General features: G+C 45.0%; 1 protein-coding gene across 4 annotated transcripts in view; it reads right to left on the bottom strand.

Annotated features, from left to right (window-relative positions):
- ZNF76 (zinc finger protein 76) overlaps positions 1 to 16,793 on the bottom strand; it is a 32,905-nt gene extending 16,112 nt beyond the window's left edge. For 2 of the 4 annotated variants that reach the window (XM_087858160.1, XM_045772027.2), the window contains exon 1: positions 16,469 to 16,793. The gene's annotated coding sequence lies outside the window, so the exon portion shown is untranslated. The remainder of the gene's footprint in view (positions 1 to 16,468) is intronic. The other 2 variants (XM_045772024.2, XM_045772025.2) reach the window with 2 other exon arrangements.
- Positions 16,794 to 20,825: the final 4,032 nt, after the last annotated feature.

Below are 20,825 nucleotides of genomic sequence, written 5' to 3'. Positions count from 1 at the left end.
ATGAATGTATATTGAATATAAAACACCCAAAAAACACCCAAACTCACAGATACACAGAACAGATTGTTGGTTGCCAGAGGCACGGGTTAGGGGTCAGCAAAATGGATCAAGAGAGTCAAAAGCTACAAACTTCCAGTTATAAAATAAGTAAGTCATGGGGATATAATGTACAGCATGGTGACTATAGTTAATAATACTGAACTGCATATCTGGCAGTTGCTAAGAGAATAAATCTTAAAAGTTCTCAACACAAGAAAACAATCTGTAATTACGTATGGTGATGGATATTAACTAAACTAACTGGGGTGATCATTTCGCAATACATACAGATATTAAGTCATTATGTTGTATCTCTAAAACTTAAATATAATGTTGTACGTCAATGATACCTCAATTAAAAACAATTTTAAAAAACGTAAGAAGTCTATGTACCTATTTTGGGTGAGTATCACCTCTTACATCTTAACTACTGTAAAAGCCTCCTAATGCATGTCCTCAAATCAACTCTTGCCCGATTCCTAGGCATTCTGTAATATTGTGTCAGGGTGACTTTAAAAGAAAGTACAGGGGCACCTGGGTGGCTCAGTGAGTTAAGCGTCTGCTTTCTGCTCGGGTTGTGATCTTGGGGTCCTGGGATGAGCCCGAGGTCAGGTTCCCCGCTCAGCAGGGAGTCTGCTTCTCCCTCTCCCTCTGCCTGCCCCCTCCCCCGTTCATGCTCTCTCTTTCTCTAATAAATAAAATCTTTGGGGGAAAAAAAAGTACAAACCTAAATCCACTACTTCCTTGATCAAAACTCTTCAAAAGCTTCCTATGGCCCTTGGACTCCACCTTGCAGGCAAGGCTGGGAGCGTTACAAACCCCTGCTGCCCTTGGCGCTACCTCTCCCTAGCACGCGCTCGCCTGGAGTCACCGACTTCAGTACTTACCACTGCCTCTTTCACACTTGCCCACACAGGACTTTGGGCTCCAGCCTGGTTTCTGGTTCATGGTGGGCTCTCTGCAAATCCTTGTGGAGGGACTCGCCGGGTCCTTGTGTGCAAGGAGGGGGTGCTGAAGCATCCTGCTGGTAGGACTTCCTTTGCATTGGCGGTTGGCCTGCTTGAGCCAGAGCCCATAGTAGTGAAGCCTTGTTCTAGGTTTAGCAGTTAAGATTCTCACTGCCACCCGTCCACAGAATTCTCCTGGATTTGGGATCTGGACTGCCTACTTGGTACTCACTATCTGCCAACTGATCTCGATCAGTGCCGCCCCAACGGTTTTCCTGTCAGGGCACCCAGAGAGAAGGCTGTTTGTACATAGCAGATGCTGCCGCTTGAAGCCAGGAGCGACCAGGGCTGAGTGGGTCAATATCTTTACGTAACTACAGCCCACTTGTGACACACTGGTTGGGACGTTCTACTTTAGACTTGCCATCCCCACTAGGATTATTCATTCATTCTGCCCATAAACATTTACTGAATGGGCTAGGACCCTACTAGCAGTAATAGGGAACAGTGCTGTAAAGGAGACCGTGTACTAGGCATTTTATACATAGTAACTCATTTAATGCTCATGAGGATATTAATCAATTAAATACTGTTATTATCCTCATCTTATAGTTGAGGGAATTGAAGTCTGAGACACTAAGTAACTTGGCTCAAGGTTGCACAGCTAGTAAGTGGGAGAGGAGGATTTTGAATCCAGGCCATCTGGCTCCAGAGTACGCTCTTAAATACTTTACTGTGTGGCCTAGTACAGAGGTTTTTAGCTAAAGCCACCTGAAAACACTATTTTGGTGTGCAAGCTTGTGCATTTTTCGGAAAAGAAGGGAGTTTAAGATTGTCATGAGAGTCTTACAGGGATTAAAGGCAAACCATTGGTCTAGACAGGAATTCTGGCATCTGACCCGTCTTACCTGGTCTGCTAGGATCCTGGCAGTGACCCCAACCTTGCCCAGAGCCCTGATAACCACAGGCTCTGGGCCTGGCCTCTCTTGGTCTGCTCCATGACTTTCAGTCTTAAGCAGGGGGAGAAATTCCTTTGGTAACATGTTTTTTGTTAACAGGATTGTCAGAATAAGGACACACATGAGACCTAGGTCTGAAAACAAAGCAGATGATAGGTTGAAATGGGCTTACAAAATGGCCTCAAATCTTTATGGCTGGCTCCTCTGGCTGCTGTGGCAACAGTTGGTTTAATTTAGCACATCTGTTAGTCTATTGGGACTTTCTGAGGAAAATCCATGGCACGGTTAACAACACAGGTTCTGGAGTGAGACAGCCTGGCTCTAACCCAGGCTCTACCTCTTTGCAGCTGTGTACCCTTGGGCAAGTAACTGGACCTCTCTGAGCTTCAGATGCCACTTGTAAAAAAAATGGGGCTAATAGTAGCACCTTCATCACAGGTTGCTGTAAGGATTAAACAAGGTCACATATGTCAGCATGTAGCACGGTGCTGGCACAGAAGAAGTACCCTAGAAAAACTGGCTCCGAGGAGGAGGGGATGAAGAGGAATGTAAAGGGAAGTGCTTTCGAAGCAACGGGCATTTCTAAAAGGTAGATAAGTAGCGGAAACAGCCCTGGCCTAGAAGTCTGCAGAAATGGCTTCTATTGCTCAATTCTAGCTCCTGTGACTGCCTCCTAAGCTGTAATGTGAAGTGCTGCCCCAGATGACCCTAAAATCCTTTCCACTGCTCGTGCTAATTATATTTACCACAGAGACACTGTTCAAAGCACTCTACCTATATTAACTGTTTTAATCTTAAAAATAACCCTATGAAGAAATAGGTACATTATCCCCACTTTATGGATGAGGTGACTGAGGCTTAGAGGTAGAGTCATTTATTCCAAGGTCCCACAGCTACGAAGTGCGGAAGCCAGTATTCCAAGCCAGGCTGGCCGGCCCAGGGCCATACCTCTCAGTATCATATCCGGTGCATGTCTTCCTTCTGCTAATCCAGTGTGACACAAGACACTTGACTATTGATTGTTTAACTTTAGTGTCAGCCACCATAACTTAAACCCAGTCTTCCTGGACCCGACCACAATGGAAAGAGGGAAAGAGCTGGTAGCCACATTTCCCAAAATATCGCTTCTTAGACTCAAAGAAAACAAATCTCCACTCCTTTACATGTTCTCATGTCCAGGCTAAATATTCAATTTTCCTCCCTAAGCCCATAATATAAACCTTTAAAACAGTCCACTCTGGCTCTCCAACCTTTTCTGATCTCTGGCGCTGCCTTCCAACAGTGCCTGACCTCGGGCGGGGAGACGGTGTTTTGTGGCTACCAGGTGTGTACAAGTGTCTGAGTGCCATTTTTCTCCCTTTCCTTTGTGAAACAATGCTTTCCTCGGAATCCTCTGTGCTGGTACTAAACTAACAACAGCAATACTGGCAGAGCCAGAGAGAGGCTTGTCACTGCCACAGGACGACTGTGACTGCACATTTCCTGCTTGCACTTGACATTTCAGATTCATAACTCCTGTGGCCTTCTGAGCAAGGACAGAGGGGGAGCAGGGGCAGCTGCTCTGTTTTCTCCTTGTAGGGTATAAGGTTTGTCAGCTCCCCAGTGACCTAAGCAGGGTGTAAGGGAGAGACAGACTGGGGATTGTGGGTTGGGGCGGGCAGAGAAGAGCCATGGCAATGGGTAGGGATGAATAGGGAGTACTCCAGACTCTTCCAGAATTTGCAGCCAGCTTCTGTTTGTTGCATTTTAAAATGAACTTAACCTATTGTTGGCTCTGATGCAGGAAAGAGCCGTACTGCTTCATAATATATAAATGTTTCCTAATGTAAAAACGTAAATTATAATTTACTGGGGACAGATAACATTTAGAAAAGCTTTTTGGATACTTCCGATCTTTAGGTCTTTCTATGAAACAAGATGTGCTTCCTCAAAGCAGAAAATTAAGGGCCACGAAAGATGGGTAACTAAATGGCAACCATATATTTGTGTTTCTGCACTTTGGCACGGTTCGGATCTCATATGACCCATACCCAAGCTAGGCTGCCTTGACTAAAGGCACCTGTTCACTCTTCCATCATTTTCTGCCAACCCGAACTCCTCGGACATTTGGAACAAGGCTTTCTGTGCTCCGCTTCAGCCAGCGCAGAGGATAACTGTTATTTAAAAGCCCCCCTCCCCCCGCCAAAAAAAAAGAAAGAAAAGAAAAAAAGAAAAAACCAAAACATTTGCTTGGAAAGCGAAGAATGTTCAACTTGGGGGGGGGGCATGGAAGACTTAATTGTCACTCAGAAAATCCCTCATTTGGAAATAAACAAAACTTCTCAGAGAGGACAAAGTGACATTAGGTCGGGAGAGACAGAGGCTGAGAGAGTCAAGGGGCAAACAAATACGAACCAGATTTGGAAGAGCTGTAGTAAAATGATTCCGTATTTGTTATTATAGAAAAGACTTCAATGCACACACAAAACACCTAGCGAAACAAGCTTGGTTCTGTGGGTTTCCAAACACTAAAGAGAAAACAGGAAATTAGTAACAGAAACTTGCATTAACATAACACATATTTAAAACATCAGCTAAACATCTCTTTGCAAAAGGCACACTGATTTTAAAAGCCCAAATCACTTTTTAGTATGGTTCCTATTTGGCTACTACAATTTTTATAGATTTGAATTAGTCACAGAAAAGAGAGTAATTAGGCAAAGTGGATTATTTTTAATTCCAAAAGGGCAATGAAAATGCAGACCCCTTTAGTGCAGAACAGAATTCATTTAAACTAAAACAGGTAACTTTAAAAACCTAATTTTCAGTCCTAATTTAAGGTGAATTTTAACACCTTAGTTTATAAACACTGAACACTGAATCATAGTTGAGTTTCAAACCCACCTTCAGTCCATGAAAAGAAAAGTCCACAATAAAGTCATTCTAGAAGGTAATCCTAAGGGCGTGCTTTATACCAATATGCAAATTAATACAGATACTATCAAGTTACATCTGACTTGTTTCTGGAATTCAACTTGGGGTCACTGATGGCTTGTGAAGGGCTATTTTTTTTTTAAGATTTTATTTATTTGTCAGAGATAAAGAGAGTGAGAGTGAGAGAGAGCACACAAGCAGGGGGAGCAGCAGGCAGAGGGAGAAGCAGGATCCCCGCTGAGCGAAGAGCCTGATGCGGGACTCTATCCCAAGATCCTGGAATCATGACCTGAGACAAAGGCTTAACCAACTGAGCCACCCAGGTGTCCCTTTTTTTTTAGATTTTATTTATTTATTTGACAGAGAGAGTGCGGGCACACAAGCAGGGGGAGAGGCAGGCAGAGGGAGGGAGAAGTAGTCTCCCCACTGAGCAGAAATCCCAGGACCCTGGGATCATGACCTGAGCTGGACGCAGATGCTTAACTGACTGAGCCACCCAGGTGCCCAGGGAAGAGCTATTTAAAAATGAAACATGCCATCAGCCAGGAGGAGGGACTGGATCATCATAGTTACTTAAGAGCATCATGTTATCTAAAAATATCACCCCGGGACTAAAAGGTTAAATCAGTTGATCAAAATGGAACAATATCCAAATCTCAACTAGGAAGAAAAGGCAGTTTTCTCTTTTGAAGCAAAAGAAAATCAAGTCAAAAGAAGAGTTAGTTTTTTTAAAAAATCAGTATTAAAGGAAAATATTAAAGAAAATATAAGACAGGATATTAAAAACACATGCAACTTAAATATACACTTAAAATGGATAAGATGGTGAATTTTATGTCACGTGTATTTTACCACAATAAAAAAAATTAGGTGGGAAAAAACCCCCACACATGACACATACAAACTTCCAAGAACAGTATCAAATTCCCACTGGACAAATAAGGCTACAGTATGAATTCATGCAAGGAAAAACAATAGTAGTAAATAAATAATACAAAAAAGGTTTACCCTCATTGGTAATTAAAGTACAAGAAAGAATAATCATGGCGGTATTATACTTATCCCATCACCATAAATCAAAGTAAAAGTATTAACATCCAACAGACAATGAGATACCACTACACACCTATCACGAGAGCCCAAAGTCAAAGCAATGATAACACTAATGATGGCAAGGATGTGGAGGAACAGGAACTTTCATTCGTGGCTGGTGGGGATGAAATGGTACTGTGGAAGGCAGCTTGGCAGTTTCTTACAAAATTTAACAGTCTTACCAAAGGATCCAGCGTTCCTACTCCTAAGTGGGTTGAAAACTTACGTCCACAGAAAACCTGCACATGGCTGTTTACAGCAGCTTTATTCATAATTGCCGAAAGCTGGAAGTAACTAAGATGTCCTTCAATAAACAGTGGTACATCCAGACAATAGAATATTTTTCAGTGATAAAAAAGAAATGAGCTATTAAGTCATGAAAAGACATGGAGGAAACTTACATGCATTTTGCTAAGTGAAAGAAGCCAATCTGAAAAGGCTACACACAGTATGGTTCCAACTATACGACTTCTGGAAAAGGCAAAACTATAGAGACAGGAATAGTATCAGTGTTTGCCAAGGGTGTGGGGGGGGGTGGGAGAGGACGGATGCACAGATGGAGCGCAGGACATTTTTAGGTCAGTGAACGGTTCTGTAATGCTGGACATACACCTGACATTATGTATTTGTCAAAACCCATAGAATATACAGCACAAAGAGTGAACCACAATGCAAACTATGAGCTTTAGTTAATACAAATGCATCAATATTAGTTCATCAATTGTAGCAAATATACCACACTAACGCAAGATGTTACTAATGGGGAAAACTGGGAACGGCGGGGGGGGGGGGGCGGTAAATGGGAACTTTGCATTTTCTTTTCTTTTTTTTTTAAATTACTTTAAAAAATATTTTATTTATTTATTTGTCAGAGAGAGAGAGAACACAAGCAGGGGGAGTGGCAGGCAGAAAGAGAAGCAGACTCCCTGCTGAGCAAGGAGCCGGATGCAAGACTCTATCCCAGGACCCTGGGATTATGTCCTGGGATCATGTCCTGAGATGAAGGCAGATGCCTAACCAACTGAGCCACCCAGGCATCCCTCTTTTTTTTTTTTTTTAAGATTTTATTTATTTTATTTGAAAGGGAGAAAATGAGTGAGAAAAATGAGTGAGAGCACGAGCCAGGGGAGGGGCAGAGGGAGAGGGAGAAGCAGACTCCCCACTGATTAATGTGGGGCTTGATCCCAGGACCCCAGGATTATGACCTGAACCGAAGGCAGACGCTTAACCAACTGAGCCACCCAGGTGCCCCGGGAATTCTCTGCATTTTCTACAGAATTTTTCTATAAACCTAAAAATGCTCAAAGAAATAAAGTCTGTTAATAATTAAAAAAAATACATATGTGTGTGTGTGTGTGTGTGTGTGTGTGTGTGTGTCTCCAACCATCAATGTTGGCAAAGCCAGGAGGCAGGCACAAATGGGCCTTGCAGACAGTGCTAGAGACTGCTTCAGGTTCTCCAGAGGACAAACCATCAATGCTTAACCCCACCAGGGAAGGTTCAGGATCTGAGATCTAAGAACCTCGTCTTCATAATTCATTCCACAAAAGCAATGCACAGAAAAAAGCACTACTTGCACAGGATGCTTGTTTAAGCCTTTTGGACAAGAACCATGAAGACCATCTGGATTAATGGAGGAAAGTGAACAAAGGAACACTAAGTGAAACAAGACATAAGGTTGCACACTCTTCCAGTTCCAACTTACAGACACCTTAACTCCAAGTGAGGCGAGAGCAAAAGAGGCCAAAAAGAAACGAGCAGGTGTACTAAAAGGAAGGGGTATAACCTTTAAAAAAGATAAAGTCGCTGAAATGAAAGAAACCAGCATGGAGCTGAGAGGCACTTCTCTACTGGATATGAAACGCATTTGCTTGGTTGCCACCTCCTCCCTCTTGGGTCTCCCTTTATTCCCTCCCAGCCCTCCCATCACTAGCTGCACCTCGTCCCTGCCAAGTCCTGCAGAAAAAGACATCTATTTCACCTTTAATTCATGCCAGTCTAAGGACTGAGGTAGGGAACTCCTTCCTCTAGGCTTTTCCTTTCTTCTAACCACCAGAGGTCTGGCGACTATTTTTTTAAATGCTATATTCCTCAAACTGGGCTGTGCTGTGCTTTGTATGTCTTGCGGAATAGAGTGTCAAGGTGGGGTCCCATCACTGAGTATGCTATGTTGCTCTGCAGGTGATCTGTATATATTTTTTAAAGATTTTATTTATTTATTCGATGGAGAGCAAGAGAGTACAAGCAGGAGGCGCAGCAGAAGGAGAAGCAGCAGCAGCTCCCTGCTGAGCAGGGAGCCTGATGTAGGGCTCGATCCCAGAACGCTGGGATCATGACCTGAGTTGAAGGCAGACGCTTAAACGACTGAGCCACCCAGACGCCCCAGTGATCTGTTTATTTTTAACTCAGAGCAATGTCTACGAGGCTGTGGGGCAAACCGGCAGAGTCTTCCACTGCTGGGGGAGTATACACTGGTATGACCTCTGTGTAGGGCAATTTGGCAGTATTGATCAAAAGTACAAATGTACCTACCATCTGACCCAACAATTTCATGTCTAGCCTGCAGGAAGACGTATGTGTGTGGAAAGTGGCACGGGTCTAAGGTTAGTCATGGCACCCCTGTACATAGTAATAGCAAAAACAGGAGAAGCAGCATAAATGTCTATCAATATGGAACTTCTACACGATGCAGACATCAGTAAACGAGGAGTCCTTACATACTGACATGCCAAGATCCCCAAAACATATTAAGTAAAAAATAAAAAAAAAAAATGGGAAGGTATAAAACAGTGCCTTCGGTATGCCGCCACCGGCATACAAAAATCTGTGGCAAGATGGTCGGGAAATGACTAACTGGGGTTGCTTGCAGAAGGGTAACCAAGTGACTGGGGAATAGCAACGCAAGGTTGACTTTTCAGTGCACTTAGGCCTCGTGAATGTATTATCTATGTTAAAGGAACAAATACAAATCCATGAATAAAAGAAGAAAGTCTGAAAGCATGTCTTGCACTCCTTTTGTTGGCTTCAAGAATAGCTGATCCTCTATTCATGAGGCTTGGCTAGTTCAGCGCTGACAGCCCAGACCTGAGGTTATAGGTTTGTAGCAAAACCACATCTGAGACCTTCGCTTCACAACTCATGGATCACATGGAAAGGTGATGAAGCTGAGCGTGAGGCAACAGCGAATCTCCACAGGACCCGAGACCATGCTGGCTCTAGCACATGTGGCCCCGGCCTGGTCACAAGGGGGGGTCCAGCCGAAGTCGTGGCTGAGCGGGGGCTGCCTTTCTCCCTGTTTCTGTGGCCTCAAACAGGACGTCCTAAGTTGAGAGGATGATATTCTCAGACAGAACTCTGATCTCAGGGACACCCCCCACATCTAAGCCTCGGGTTGGTTCTGCAGTCTCACGGAGCTCCCATTTCCTTGGGTCTTACTCTATGGGTGTCATGCTTTATCAACTATCCCATGGCAGCAGGGACTTCCAATAATGCAGTGAGAAACAGTACCAAGCTAGCAAGTTACATCTGGGCATCTCAGAGATGAACCATTTACTGAGGGCAAGCTCGGGGCGAATGTTGACCTTCCGGCTGGTGACAGTCTAATGTGCTGTGAGGCTTTGAACATCATATCCAACAGCCCAGATCTTTTTGATTCTGGGCTCTAAGTGGGGAGCCTAAACAGGCCCTGCGCTTCTTACCAGCAAAACAGAGACAACTGCATAGGATCCAGGAGACCCTCACGTCAACACCCACTTCTCTACCTTCACTAAGAGCTGCCAGGGCAAGGGGCATGTGACGTTTTGTCAGTAGCTTAAGGCCATCGGTTAATGACAAAGGCTTTAGCTGAACTTGGATTTTAGTTCAGTGGTTTTGTTTCACTCACCAGGACAAAATTTCTCCATTCTGTTAAATGAAATTTGATGATTACATATCCACCCTAAACAAATTTTGTGGGTGACCTGTCAGTGAAGATGGGCTGTATCCTGTACTCTTGTTTAGCTGATCAGAGACTCTCCCTACAATATAAACACTGACATCTAAATGACACAAGGATAAACACGGCACAGCGATTGTGCTTCCAGATGCAGTGACAGGATTACTCTGCCACGGTGTGTGTCCTCCTTAAATCGGGACTCTTCTGGGAGAAAAAACCACACTCCTACTTTCTGTTATACTGCTTGTAACTTACGTTTCAGGACAGCATGTGTTTTGGCGTAATCAGCACCTAACAAAGAATGTGTCCCCAGACACTAAATGAGCAATACCATTAGACCACATAGCTTACTGAGCTCTTTAGCTCAAATCTGAATCCTAAATCAGCTCCACGTACTGTGAATGAGCTCTAATGGAGACTCCTGAGGCCAGATTTGAAACCATCTACAGAACTAGGAGCTCCTGAAGAGAAGATCCTAGCAGAGGGGTAGATGTTGAGTGAAAGAATGAAGGAGGGAAGAAACGGAGTCCCACCGCCCCAGCTCTTCCCCAGCCCCAGCTAGGAGGACCACGTTCCCTCACTTGGAATATCATCTTGCCTCATCTCCGACATCCATATTCACTTTTCTCCCAGACCCAGGTCAAGCACAGGCTTTCCCTGGCTAATGTCACAGCCGACCACCAGACTCTGGCCTGCTTCCTCTGCACGTAGCAGCGAAGCTGCACGGGGGAGCTAGTCTGTAGGGTTCCACGAGGGCACAGATGCATCTTCCCTGTCACTGTATCCTCTGTGTCCAGCACTCACTGGGTGTTACTTCAGCGAAGGAAGGAATCTGACGACCAACACTGCTACCTGGTGTAGGGCTCAGCAGTTTTCAAAATGCTCTCAGATATACAGATAGGTTATCTTGTTGACTCTGAGCACTAATTCACTGACTCTCACAATGGGTGTGGGCTGAGAAGAGAGCTCGTTTCCAGTCTAATGCAGTCATTTTGCAGATGAAGATCTGGAGGCCAGAGCTGGGGGACGGAATTCCAAAGGCTCACGCAGCTAGCTGGAGGCAAACCGGGCCTCACACCTGAACTGCCAGTGTTCTTCCAATGTACTGCCCTGTCTCTTGCTCAGGAATAGTGTTCTTTCAGCTCTCAGGTGAGCAGAAATTTCCGTATGTCTAACAGACTTGTCCATCCAGCTGCTTATGCAACATCTCCATGTCCCCAAACACCTGAAACTTGACACATTCGCAAGTGAACTCTTTATCCATCCCTTCTCACACCCTGCCCCCTCCTCCAGGCTCCCCCATTTCAGTAAATGGTAACTCCATCCTTCAGTTGCTCAGGCCGAAAATGAGGAGCCATCCTCACCTTCTCTATTTCTTTCGCATGCCACATCCAATCCATTGGCAGAATCTGCTGCCTCCTCTTTCAAAATATAACCAGAATCCAACCACTTCGCACTCTTCCACTGCTTTAACTTTGGGTTCAAGCCATCGGCTTCCCTTGCCTGGACTCTTACCGTAGCCTCCTAACCGGCTTCCCTCCTTCCACTCTTGCCTTCTACAGGTTATTCTCACCAAAGTAGCCAGAATGATCCTGAATGTCAGATCACGCCACTTATCTGCTTAGAACCTTTCTTTCAATGGCTCCTCTCCCATGCTGCACAATAAAATCCTGACATGACCTGCCACCAACCCACTCCCACCCCCACATCTCCTGCTCTGTTTCCCCTCTTACTCTATGGCAGCCAGACCAGCTGGCGTCTTCATGTTCCTCGAATATAGACTATACGAGGCATACTCCTGCTCTGGGAACTTGCTGTTCCCTCTGACTGGAATACATTTCCCCCGGATATATGCTTGACTCACTGCTTAACTTCTTACAGGTTTTTGCTCAAATGTTACCCTTTCAATGAGAACTTCCTTAACCACCCTATTTAAAATTTAACACCCTGACTCCTGGTACTCTCTCCCTTCTCTGCTTAATTTTCTCAACATAAGATTTTACTTATTTATTTGTTTATTGTATGTCTCTCCCTAAGTCCTGAAACTTTGTCTTACTCGCTTTTTTTTAAAAAAGATTTTATTTATTTATTTGAGAGAGAGAGAGACAGCCAGTGAGAGAGGGAACACAAGCAGGGGGAGTGGGAGAGGAAGAAGCAGGCTCCCAGCAGAGAAGCCCGATGTGGGGCTCGATCCCAGAACGCCGGGATCACGCCCTGAGCCAAAGGCAGACGCTTAATGACTGAGCCACCCAGGCGCCCCCTTACTCGCTGTTTTAACTCCAGGTACTGAAAACTACCTGGTCTCTAGCAGATAGTCAGCAAACATTCGTGGAGTGAATGAATAAGTGAGTGAATGAATGAATATTCATATCTTTAAGATCACCCAGTAATCTGAAGGCCTTTGGCCAGAAGGGGAAGACCCTAGTTGGGATCTGGTGTCTACTTCACCTCCCACCCCTCACACTGCCTCACCTTCTCAGGTTCAGGGCAATAGGTGCTTACTGCCAGCATGGGTTACAATTTCTGGGCCACTGGTACAAAATTCTGCAGGGTGCTAATTTTTGCATTTACCATCCTGCTATCTCACAAACAGAAGAGGTCAGGGATAGGTTAGACTAAATATACTACTTAACCTAGATAATAGTACTGACTCAGTAACATTTGTGTTGAGGTGTTTTCCAAGGAACATTGCTAAGTTTGCACTTGTTCACCTAGCTTTTTTTTTTTTTACTTCTATTATAGATTTCAAACATACGCAAACCTAGAAAGAATAGTGTAACATGTCCCATGAACCTATACTCAACTTCAACAACTGCCAACATTTTGCCAATTTGATTTCCCCTATTCCCTGGTTGTCTTCGCAACCCCCAGTAAATATTTCACCAGGCTGTTTTCTTGAGCTGGTCTGTATATAACAGACCCTGGCCTTGTTACCATTGTGTTCTAGCCACTAGGGTAACCAATCCCTCTAGTCTTAGCATATATACAGTAAAAAACCAGCACTCACGCCCATTCCCCCAGCCGACCAATGACTAAAAAAGGAAGTGTCCAAATTCCAGACTGTTTAAATCAAGAGACTTGCCCATTACTCCTCTGCAGGGATTTGGGGATGGGGGTTGTTGTGGCTACAAAAAGAACACAGACATGAGCTGTTTTTACTTGTTTCTACCTGACGCAGAATTTGAGTGAGTTCATTCAATTCAGTTAGTATTTAGACTACCTCATAATGTAAGGGACCAGATTAAGGTGACGGAAGACAAAGGAAACTCAGCCTCTGTTCTCAAGATCACTATGGGGCTGGGGAGTGAGTGAGAAGTACACAAATAACTAAGATCCATGGCAGACTATGTCCTGTGTCCTAAGAAAGATCAAGCAAGCCTAAGGCAAAAGCTTCTTTCAAAAATCAATTTGTAGACCCCAGGGTTTACCCCTTCCTTAACTCTAGGTTTGTCCTCTGCTGTTACTTATTGCTATACAGCCAACAAGAACATTATAGGGACCTGGCAATTTGGTGACTCACAGAATAGACCTGGGGATGTGGATCTTTAATGTCACATTTTGCTATTCACCATCTAGTGTTCCGGTGGGAGGGAACTGGAAAGTCCTCCCAAAGCTTGGAAAACAATGGGGCTAATTCAATGCCGGCAGAAGCTAACACCCAAAGCATTCTACCTTGAGGGCACAGACACAAGCAGCTTCAGAAACTGAAGAGGATCATGGGAGTGTGTCAAGGAGACAAGGCTAGATCAATTCAGGATTTCCAAGATCTCTCTCCTTGCCACCTAAAGGATGGTGATCTTGGTGACCTATGATCAGAAGTTCCCAGAGAAGAGTGTGGTTCTTTGGACAGACCAAAGAGGCCAATGAGGTTTGGCCAGACAGTGCTGTGTATGAAGGTAGGAGAGCTGAGAGTGGCAGGGTCATTCATGGGGCCCTGGAGTTAGATGCACAGAAGAGTGGGAAAAAAGGAGCAGAGGTGAGATGAGAGGGACATTTGCATCATAACTGATGTTACCAAAATTGGTGAGGTGAGGATGGCTGGGAGAAAACTAAGAGGAAGGATAGGAAAAGGCACTGTGAGAAGGGCAGGTATCCAGGGAGAGGGAAAAGGAGGAAGACAATTCGGTTTGAAAAGGAGTTCACTGATGACAAGGAGGAGGATGCCACGAGATCCGGGAATATGGGAGGCAGGAACTTTTAGGATACTGTGCAGAATGTGAAGAGGACGGACCTTAGAATGGGAGCATGTACAGGTTATGAAAGATGGGTTCACAATGGGATGGAAGGGCCTCATTTCACTGAAGCTGGGGGAAGGAAGTCACTAGATAAAGGGCTAATTAGATGAAGGCTCTGGGTAACAGGACTTGGCAGAGGTTGGTAGAAGGGAGGCAGCTAGAACACTGAGAAGAGACTGAAAATAGGAAATCATATGAGGAAAGACTACTGGGCTAGAGGGTTTTAGAGCATCTGAATTCCTGGTGGGGAAGGGACTTAGCAGGATGAGTGGGTTTGGGGTCAAGTGCCAGTGAAGTGGCAGTCCCCTTAGGGTGAGTGAGATAGTGGAGTGAGGGCTGTGTGAGGATGTGTGAACAAAAGATGAAGAGAGGTATTAAGGTGCAGGGGTCTCAGGGCACATGGAAAGTGGGTGGAAAGGGGTGGAAAGTCATGAATAATGAATGGGTTGAGGAAGTCACTAAGCCATGGGGCAAAGGGTAACAGAAACCTTGGGGGTCATGGATAAGCTGATATTGGGCTTAGGAATCATTAGAAAGTAAGGAACAGGGAGCTCAGGGTGACCTAGAAAACTCCAGGTTTGGGGCCAAGAGGTAGTGGAGCAAGTGGGTTTTGAAGACTGTGGGCTCAAATACTCACTCTGCTACTTATCTGTTTCACGTTCTTTATTTATTTGAAACTAAACCAAACCAACAGAAACGGGAAATGGTGGTGGATATAGTAATAATCAACTCTTGGGGTTGTTGAAAGGGAAATTTAATTTATACATATAAAGCATGGCACACAGTAGGTGCTCAGCCAGTCATAAGTAAAGGATGAGGTAAAGAATCAGAGAAGGAGGAGGCCACAGCAGAGATAAGAGAATGGGGATTCCCAGAGCTCAGGGGTAGAAAAGTAATACACTGCATGGGCCCTGTCTTCTCTGTTGAAAGCCTAGCACCCAGGACAAAGTAAGACCCATAGGAGCCTCTCAGCTTGTAGTTAACGGTTCCCATGGGCCAGGTATGATGCCGGGTGCTTTGTATGCACCATCTCAGGCAAGATTATTACCCTCTCTTAGCAGAGGTGGAGGCTGAGGGTTCAGAGAGGCTAAATGGTAATGCCTGAGGTGCCACAGCTGAAGAGCCAGAGTCAGACCAGAACTGAGGTCTTTTATTGCATCAATGCCCCTAGCTGAAGCACTCTGCGATCCTGCCGTGCAAACATGTTAACTGATGGGGCCTGATCAAGGGAAATGGGTATGGACTATTAAGAGTGTAGGGGGCCACAGAGTGAGGGAATAAGGTTCATGAAGCAACTGGACCCTGAGGTGAGGTTATAAGAGTAAACTTCTAGGGAGGGTACAAAAATGACTGCAAACAAACATTATCTTGACTGAGAACTGCAGAATTTCACAGCTGGAAGGAAACTCTGAAATCACTTAACCCAGCCTTATCACAATACAGATGACAAGCTGAGGCCCAATGAGGAAGGGACCTGTCCCAGGTTTCCAAAGCACAATGGTGGCAAAGCCGGGACTTGAGTCTGGGGTCACAAACTCAATCCAGAATTCTTTGATGCCTCCAACTAGTACTACTACTTCATATTCATCCCTACATCTTCCTGGGCACCAACATGGTGCCAGGGCACTTGTAAGTCATGTGCTGATTGACACTGAGGGTGCAGAGAGGGATGTCGGTGGGGGTGATTTTAGGATGAAGGGGGAGCATGGAATGAGGATCATGAGGTTACAGGGCAAAGAAGGGATTGTTAGATATTAAGGGTTACGTAGATGACTGGGTGGGAAACTACTGGAGTAGGGCTTTAGAGTTACCAGGAAAGGTTTGAGGGGAGCCACCAAGTTTGTGGGCGAACACAGGGTAGAACCGTGGGAGTTACCGGACCAATGGGGTCACTGAGAAGGTTGGGGGGTCACCTAGGAGGGGCTTGAGGGTCTCGGGTCTTGAGTCACTGGATTAGAACTGAGGGAGTCACTGGGTTGTTGGGTGCCTGGGCAGAGGTGGGGAAATTCCTGGATTGACAGTCAATGAATAAGAATTGAGAATTACCTGGCGGGGTTTTAGGGTCAGTGGGTGGGGTGTAGGGTCACAGAGGTGGAGGCGGGCGTGGGGTTTGGGAGCCGGAGTGGGGTTTAGAAGTCCTGGGGGAGGAGTCGCAGGGCGGAAAGAAGGGGCAGGGATGGGGGCCTGGGCCCCGGGTGGGGGAGGGGTCAGGTCGCCGTCTAGCCGCCCGGACGCTGGGCTAGGGCCGGAGGAGGGTGGGCACGCCGGGCTCGGGACCTTCCCGGGGCCCTGCGCCCGCCCGTCCTCCCACCTGGGCACGGTGGACCCACTCTTCCCGCAGCCACCAACCTGACAGCCCCCGAGGGCGACTCCGCCGACAGACCGCCATGCACCGGGCCCCGCCACCAGCGCCGGCCCCGCAACCCGCCTGCGCCATAGCCCGCCCGCCCGCGCGCAGCTTGCCTCGCGCGATATCCAGGTTCCAGGGCCGCCGCACTTTCCTCTCCTCGCGGCGCGCCTCTACCGGGCCCCGGAACCCGTATAGAAAATACAGGGCACGCTCCACCCCGCACCCCCCGTCGCCGCGGCAGCCGTCCTACTTATCCAGGTTCCCGGGACCCTGGAGCCCCGGCGGCCGGGCCCTGAACCGTGCCCCTCGGAGCCCCGCCCCGCCCCCCGGCCGTGTGACGCACGGCCAGCGAGGCCCAGCGCCCGGGGAGGGCGTGATGACGTCAGGACGCCTCGGTCAGGGCCTGGGCGCGGCTGGCGAGCCGGGTCGTCGCTATAGCAATGGGGAGCAGCCACCTGTCCCTCCGAGGGACTCGGTCCACCTGAGGTCTGAGGCGGCAGCGGGGAGGAGCCCGAGGCCCCGAGGGCTCGGCGCTCTCTAGTCGGCTGCCTGCAGGCGAGAAGGGCGCTTCGGGAGCCGGGGGGGACAGGAGGGTTAGGTTGTGAGGGAAGCCGTTCCCGCGGGTCCCACTGCCCGCCCTCCTGGGTCTGCGGACCTTCTCCTTGGGGTTCAGAGCCCCGGGGCTTCCTCCTGCGCCTAACCGCCCCGAAGCGCTTTACTGTGCGCAGTCCGCAGGCACTGCCTACGATCTTCGAGCCAAACCCCTGAAGGAAGCAATTGCAGGTATTAGTAGCTCCTTCTCGAAAAGGACGTCATTGAGGAGCCCTGAGGGGCGCCGTGACGGCCCTCGTGGGTTCTCTCACGCTCATTGCCCCGTCAGCCCCACTCGCAGCCTTAAGGCCAGCTACTCCCCACTGTAGGCTCGCCTCGGGGTGAGCAAAACCAAGCCCTTTTGCAGTTTCCCCCTTCCAGAAGGGAGGGGCTACGTTTGGGGAATTTGCAGAAATCCACGGAAAAATTAAAAGGGAGTGAGCTTTTGGTAAAACGTTAAAAATAACAGAGGAGTTAGATAAGGAACTGGCAAAGGTGGCTTCCTAGGAGAGGAATTGGGTGCCTGGAGGAATGAGGTGAGAAACTTTTCCCTCTCCTTTTAGACTTTAACTTTTTTTTGTATCCTCCCTCCCCTCACCCCAAAAAATTTAACTTAAAAAAAAGAATTTTCAAAGGAAGTATTCCGATAAAATAGAAACATTTACAAAGTACAGGGTTTGGGGCCTATGGTAGCTAACGATGCCATTGAGGGCACTGACAGCTTCTTTCCTCCCCTGTCAAAAGAGTTTAACCAGAAAGCTCATTTTTCAGTTTTAGGCATTCCCTCTTGCCAATCATTTGTTTTGACACAACCTTTCCAGAGGTGGGACTGGGGCCAGAGTTCTCTCAGGTTCTCAGTTTCAGTGGGCAGTGAGTGACAATTGATGGCCCATGCTTATGGTTAATAATTGAGCCTTTCTATACCTCCTGGTGTAGAAATAAACAGCCTGACCACTGTGGTGGTCTTTCTGTTCCTTTTTGGTGGAAGTTTGGCAAATTACTTTACATACCTGCAGAGAGAATAAATAGCATGTCCTGTAGCATAAACTCCTGGTTAGAAATAGAGCAGGGAATAGAACTCGGGTTGTCTTAGTTTGTCCCCACCCCCCTTTTTCCATAGTAAAAAATACATTTATCCTTTCTCACATTCCATGCGGATCCTAATTTAATTGGCTGATCACCTCTCCTATTACACAGTGAACAAAAACTCTGGGAAATGTGACTTTGAAGTAGTAAGATTACTCAGGAGAACTGGTGAGGAACATATTTTGGAGTGGAGTATAGAAGATCATGTCTAGCAGCTTATGTTCTGCCTTTGAGCCCCACCCTGGCAATATACCACCATATCCGCTAGTGGTCTTTTTAAGATTTTATTTATTTATTTGAGATAGAGAGAGAGGGAGAGCGTGAGCACGAGTTGGGGGAGGGCCTGAGGGAGAAGGACAAGAAGACTCCCTGTTGAGCAGGGAACAGATGTGGGGCTCAATAATCTCCAGGACCCTGAGATCATGACCTGAGCCAAAGGCAGAGGCTTCACTGAGTGAGCCACCCAGGCGCCCCTAGGTTAGTAGTCTTAACATTTAAAAAAAAAATGGAATCTATAAAAGAATTTGAAAGGACTGTATAACCCCTTGTTCATTTAAAAGTTGGTATCTAAATTTCCCATCACAAATTTAAGTACTAGTAGAAGATATAATTTCTGAGTTACTGTAAATTTTAACATTTTAAACTAAAACCATTCTGTACCGCTTAATTGTATCCAGTGGACTCCAAATACCCTAAATATTTGATGCCCACCATCATCTGTTTAAAATATGAACAAGCCCTTCTTTAGCAGAAATTTTATATGGTTCCCTGTCTTCTTGAACTCCTAATTCCATCACTTCCCCTATCCTAATTAGTACATTTTTATGTTTTAAAGACTTTTATTGATCACTGTCACACTTCTTTAGAACAAGAATTAGTATAAATTTTAAGTATATTGCCTGTGACCATAGGCTTTAATTGTTAAAAAGTTTCTTTTGAATTGAATTGTCATTACAGTTATTACTGGTACACAGTTTATTAAAAAAACATAAATATATTACATGTTTTTATAACTTGGGAAACCTAACAAGTACAATTTTTTAAAATGCATCCCTTGGGGTGCCTGGCTGGCTCAGTCAGAAGAGCATGTGACTCTTGATCCTGGGGTCATTAGTTCGAGCCCCACATTGGGTGTAAAGATTACTTAAATGCATAAATAAAAACTTAAAAAAAAAAAAGAAAATGCATCTCTTAATGAGAAATATGGTGTTTGTCAATTCAGTTATTTATGGATGAGTATTAATTAATGATAGGAGATAAGGTGAAATATCCATTCTCTGTTTTTTATTTTTATAGACAATAAGCATCAAGAAACTTTGTTCATGTAGTAATTGGGAAAGGAAGAGATTTGTTACAGCAGTAGTCCTTGAGGCTTTGAACACTCCTAAATTACATGCCAATAATCAAAAATGTCCTATTACCAAATAATATTCTCATGTACTATCAAGTAGAGTCCTTTAATTTTATTAAAAACAAAGAATTGGAAACCACTGGACTTGCAAAAGGATTTGTTATCTAGTCATTAGAGTCTCAGTTTCAGTCTTATAAAAATTACTATTAGCTACCTGTTACCTTGTCACTCAGAGGCACCTTGTTAATCAGAGACTGATTTTCATGCTCTTTTACCAACACAATTTTTAAAATTCTTTTGTCTTATCATTATATGTTTTCAGGATCTTTTTGTGAAAATATTGAAGTGCAGATTCACTTCAGTATGGAAAACACGTTTCATTTGTGAAATTAGCAAAGCCAGTCTTCTTTAAACCAATCAGCCAAATCAGACTTACTTTCTGTTAGGAAAAAGTTTGACTTTATTCTTCAATTCAAATAAATATGTTAATATTTGTTTTAAAGAATATTCTAAAAATCACTGGGAAATAAATTATTAGCTGTAGCTTATAAAATAGATTACTGAAAATCGGTCATGATTAAAATTATATAGAGTTAATAATTAACATTACAAAAACTAAAAACAAGATAGTACTGTTTCTCATTATATAATTTGGAATAATACCGTGTAATATGTAGCTAAATCCACTAGTTAATAAGTGAGAAGTAGGATAGAAGGCATGTTATCCCCTTGGGAGATATGGGTATGTACTTGTGTTGAATTCTGATGTTTGGCTTTGGGGGACAATTAAATGATCATGTTTAAAAATCAGAAATAACTCTAATTTTTTAAGACTTCATGACAAGCTTTTTCTCACATATTTAATAAAAAAAGAAAAGTACATTTGCTAGGAAATAATGGATTGAATAGCTAACAAACAATTTGGTTTTACTAGTAGGAGGTAGAAAATAGTTAACATTTTGTAAGATGAAATACGAGGACTGATTGTAATAGGAATATTTTGATATGGATAGAAAAAACAACCCCTCCCTCCTGTTCCCCAGGTTTTTATATCCTGGACCATGGATGAAGATTCAGCATGGGTGAGGTATGTGCCTTTCTTTTGTAAAGTAGGACAAGGACTATGCTGAAAGAGGAGGTGGAATGGAGAGTGCGTAAGTATCCTGGCTGATTCTCAAACAGATTCGTTTGGTGGAAGATTTCTAATAGAAGTTGAGGATCTGGAAAGTTATTTCCTTAAAATGCTCCTCAGATTTCCTTGCCTAGTACTTCTTGGAAGGTCTTCACATACCCTTGGAAAGAATTCCTTGGAAAGTCTTCATGTGCCC

Source organism: Ursus americanus, chromosome 32 (assembly GCF_024610735.1).
Source record: "Ursus americanus isolate L20-20 chromosome 32, mUrsAme1.1.p, whole genome shotgun sequence".
In the NCBI taxonomy this organism is placed as follows: Eukaryota; Metazoa; Chordata; class Mammalia; order Carnivora; family Ursidae; genus Ursus; species Ursus americanus.
Note: the sequence above shows the minus strand (reverse complement) of the source record. Positions and strands in the feature narration are given on the sequence as shown.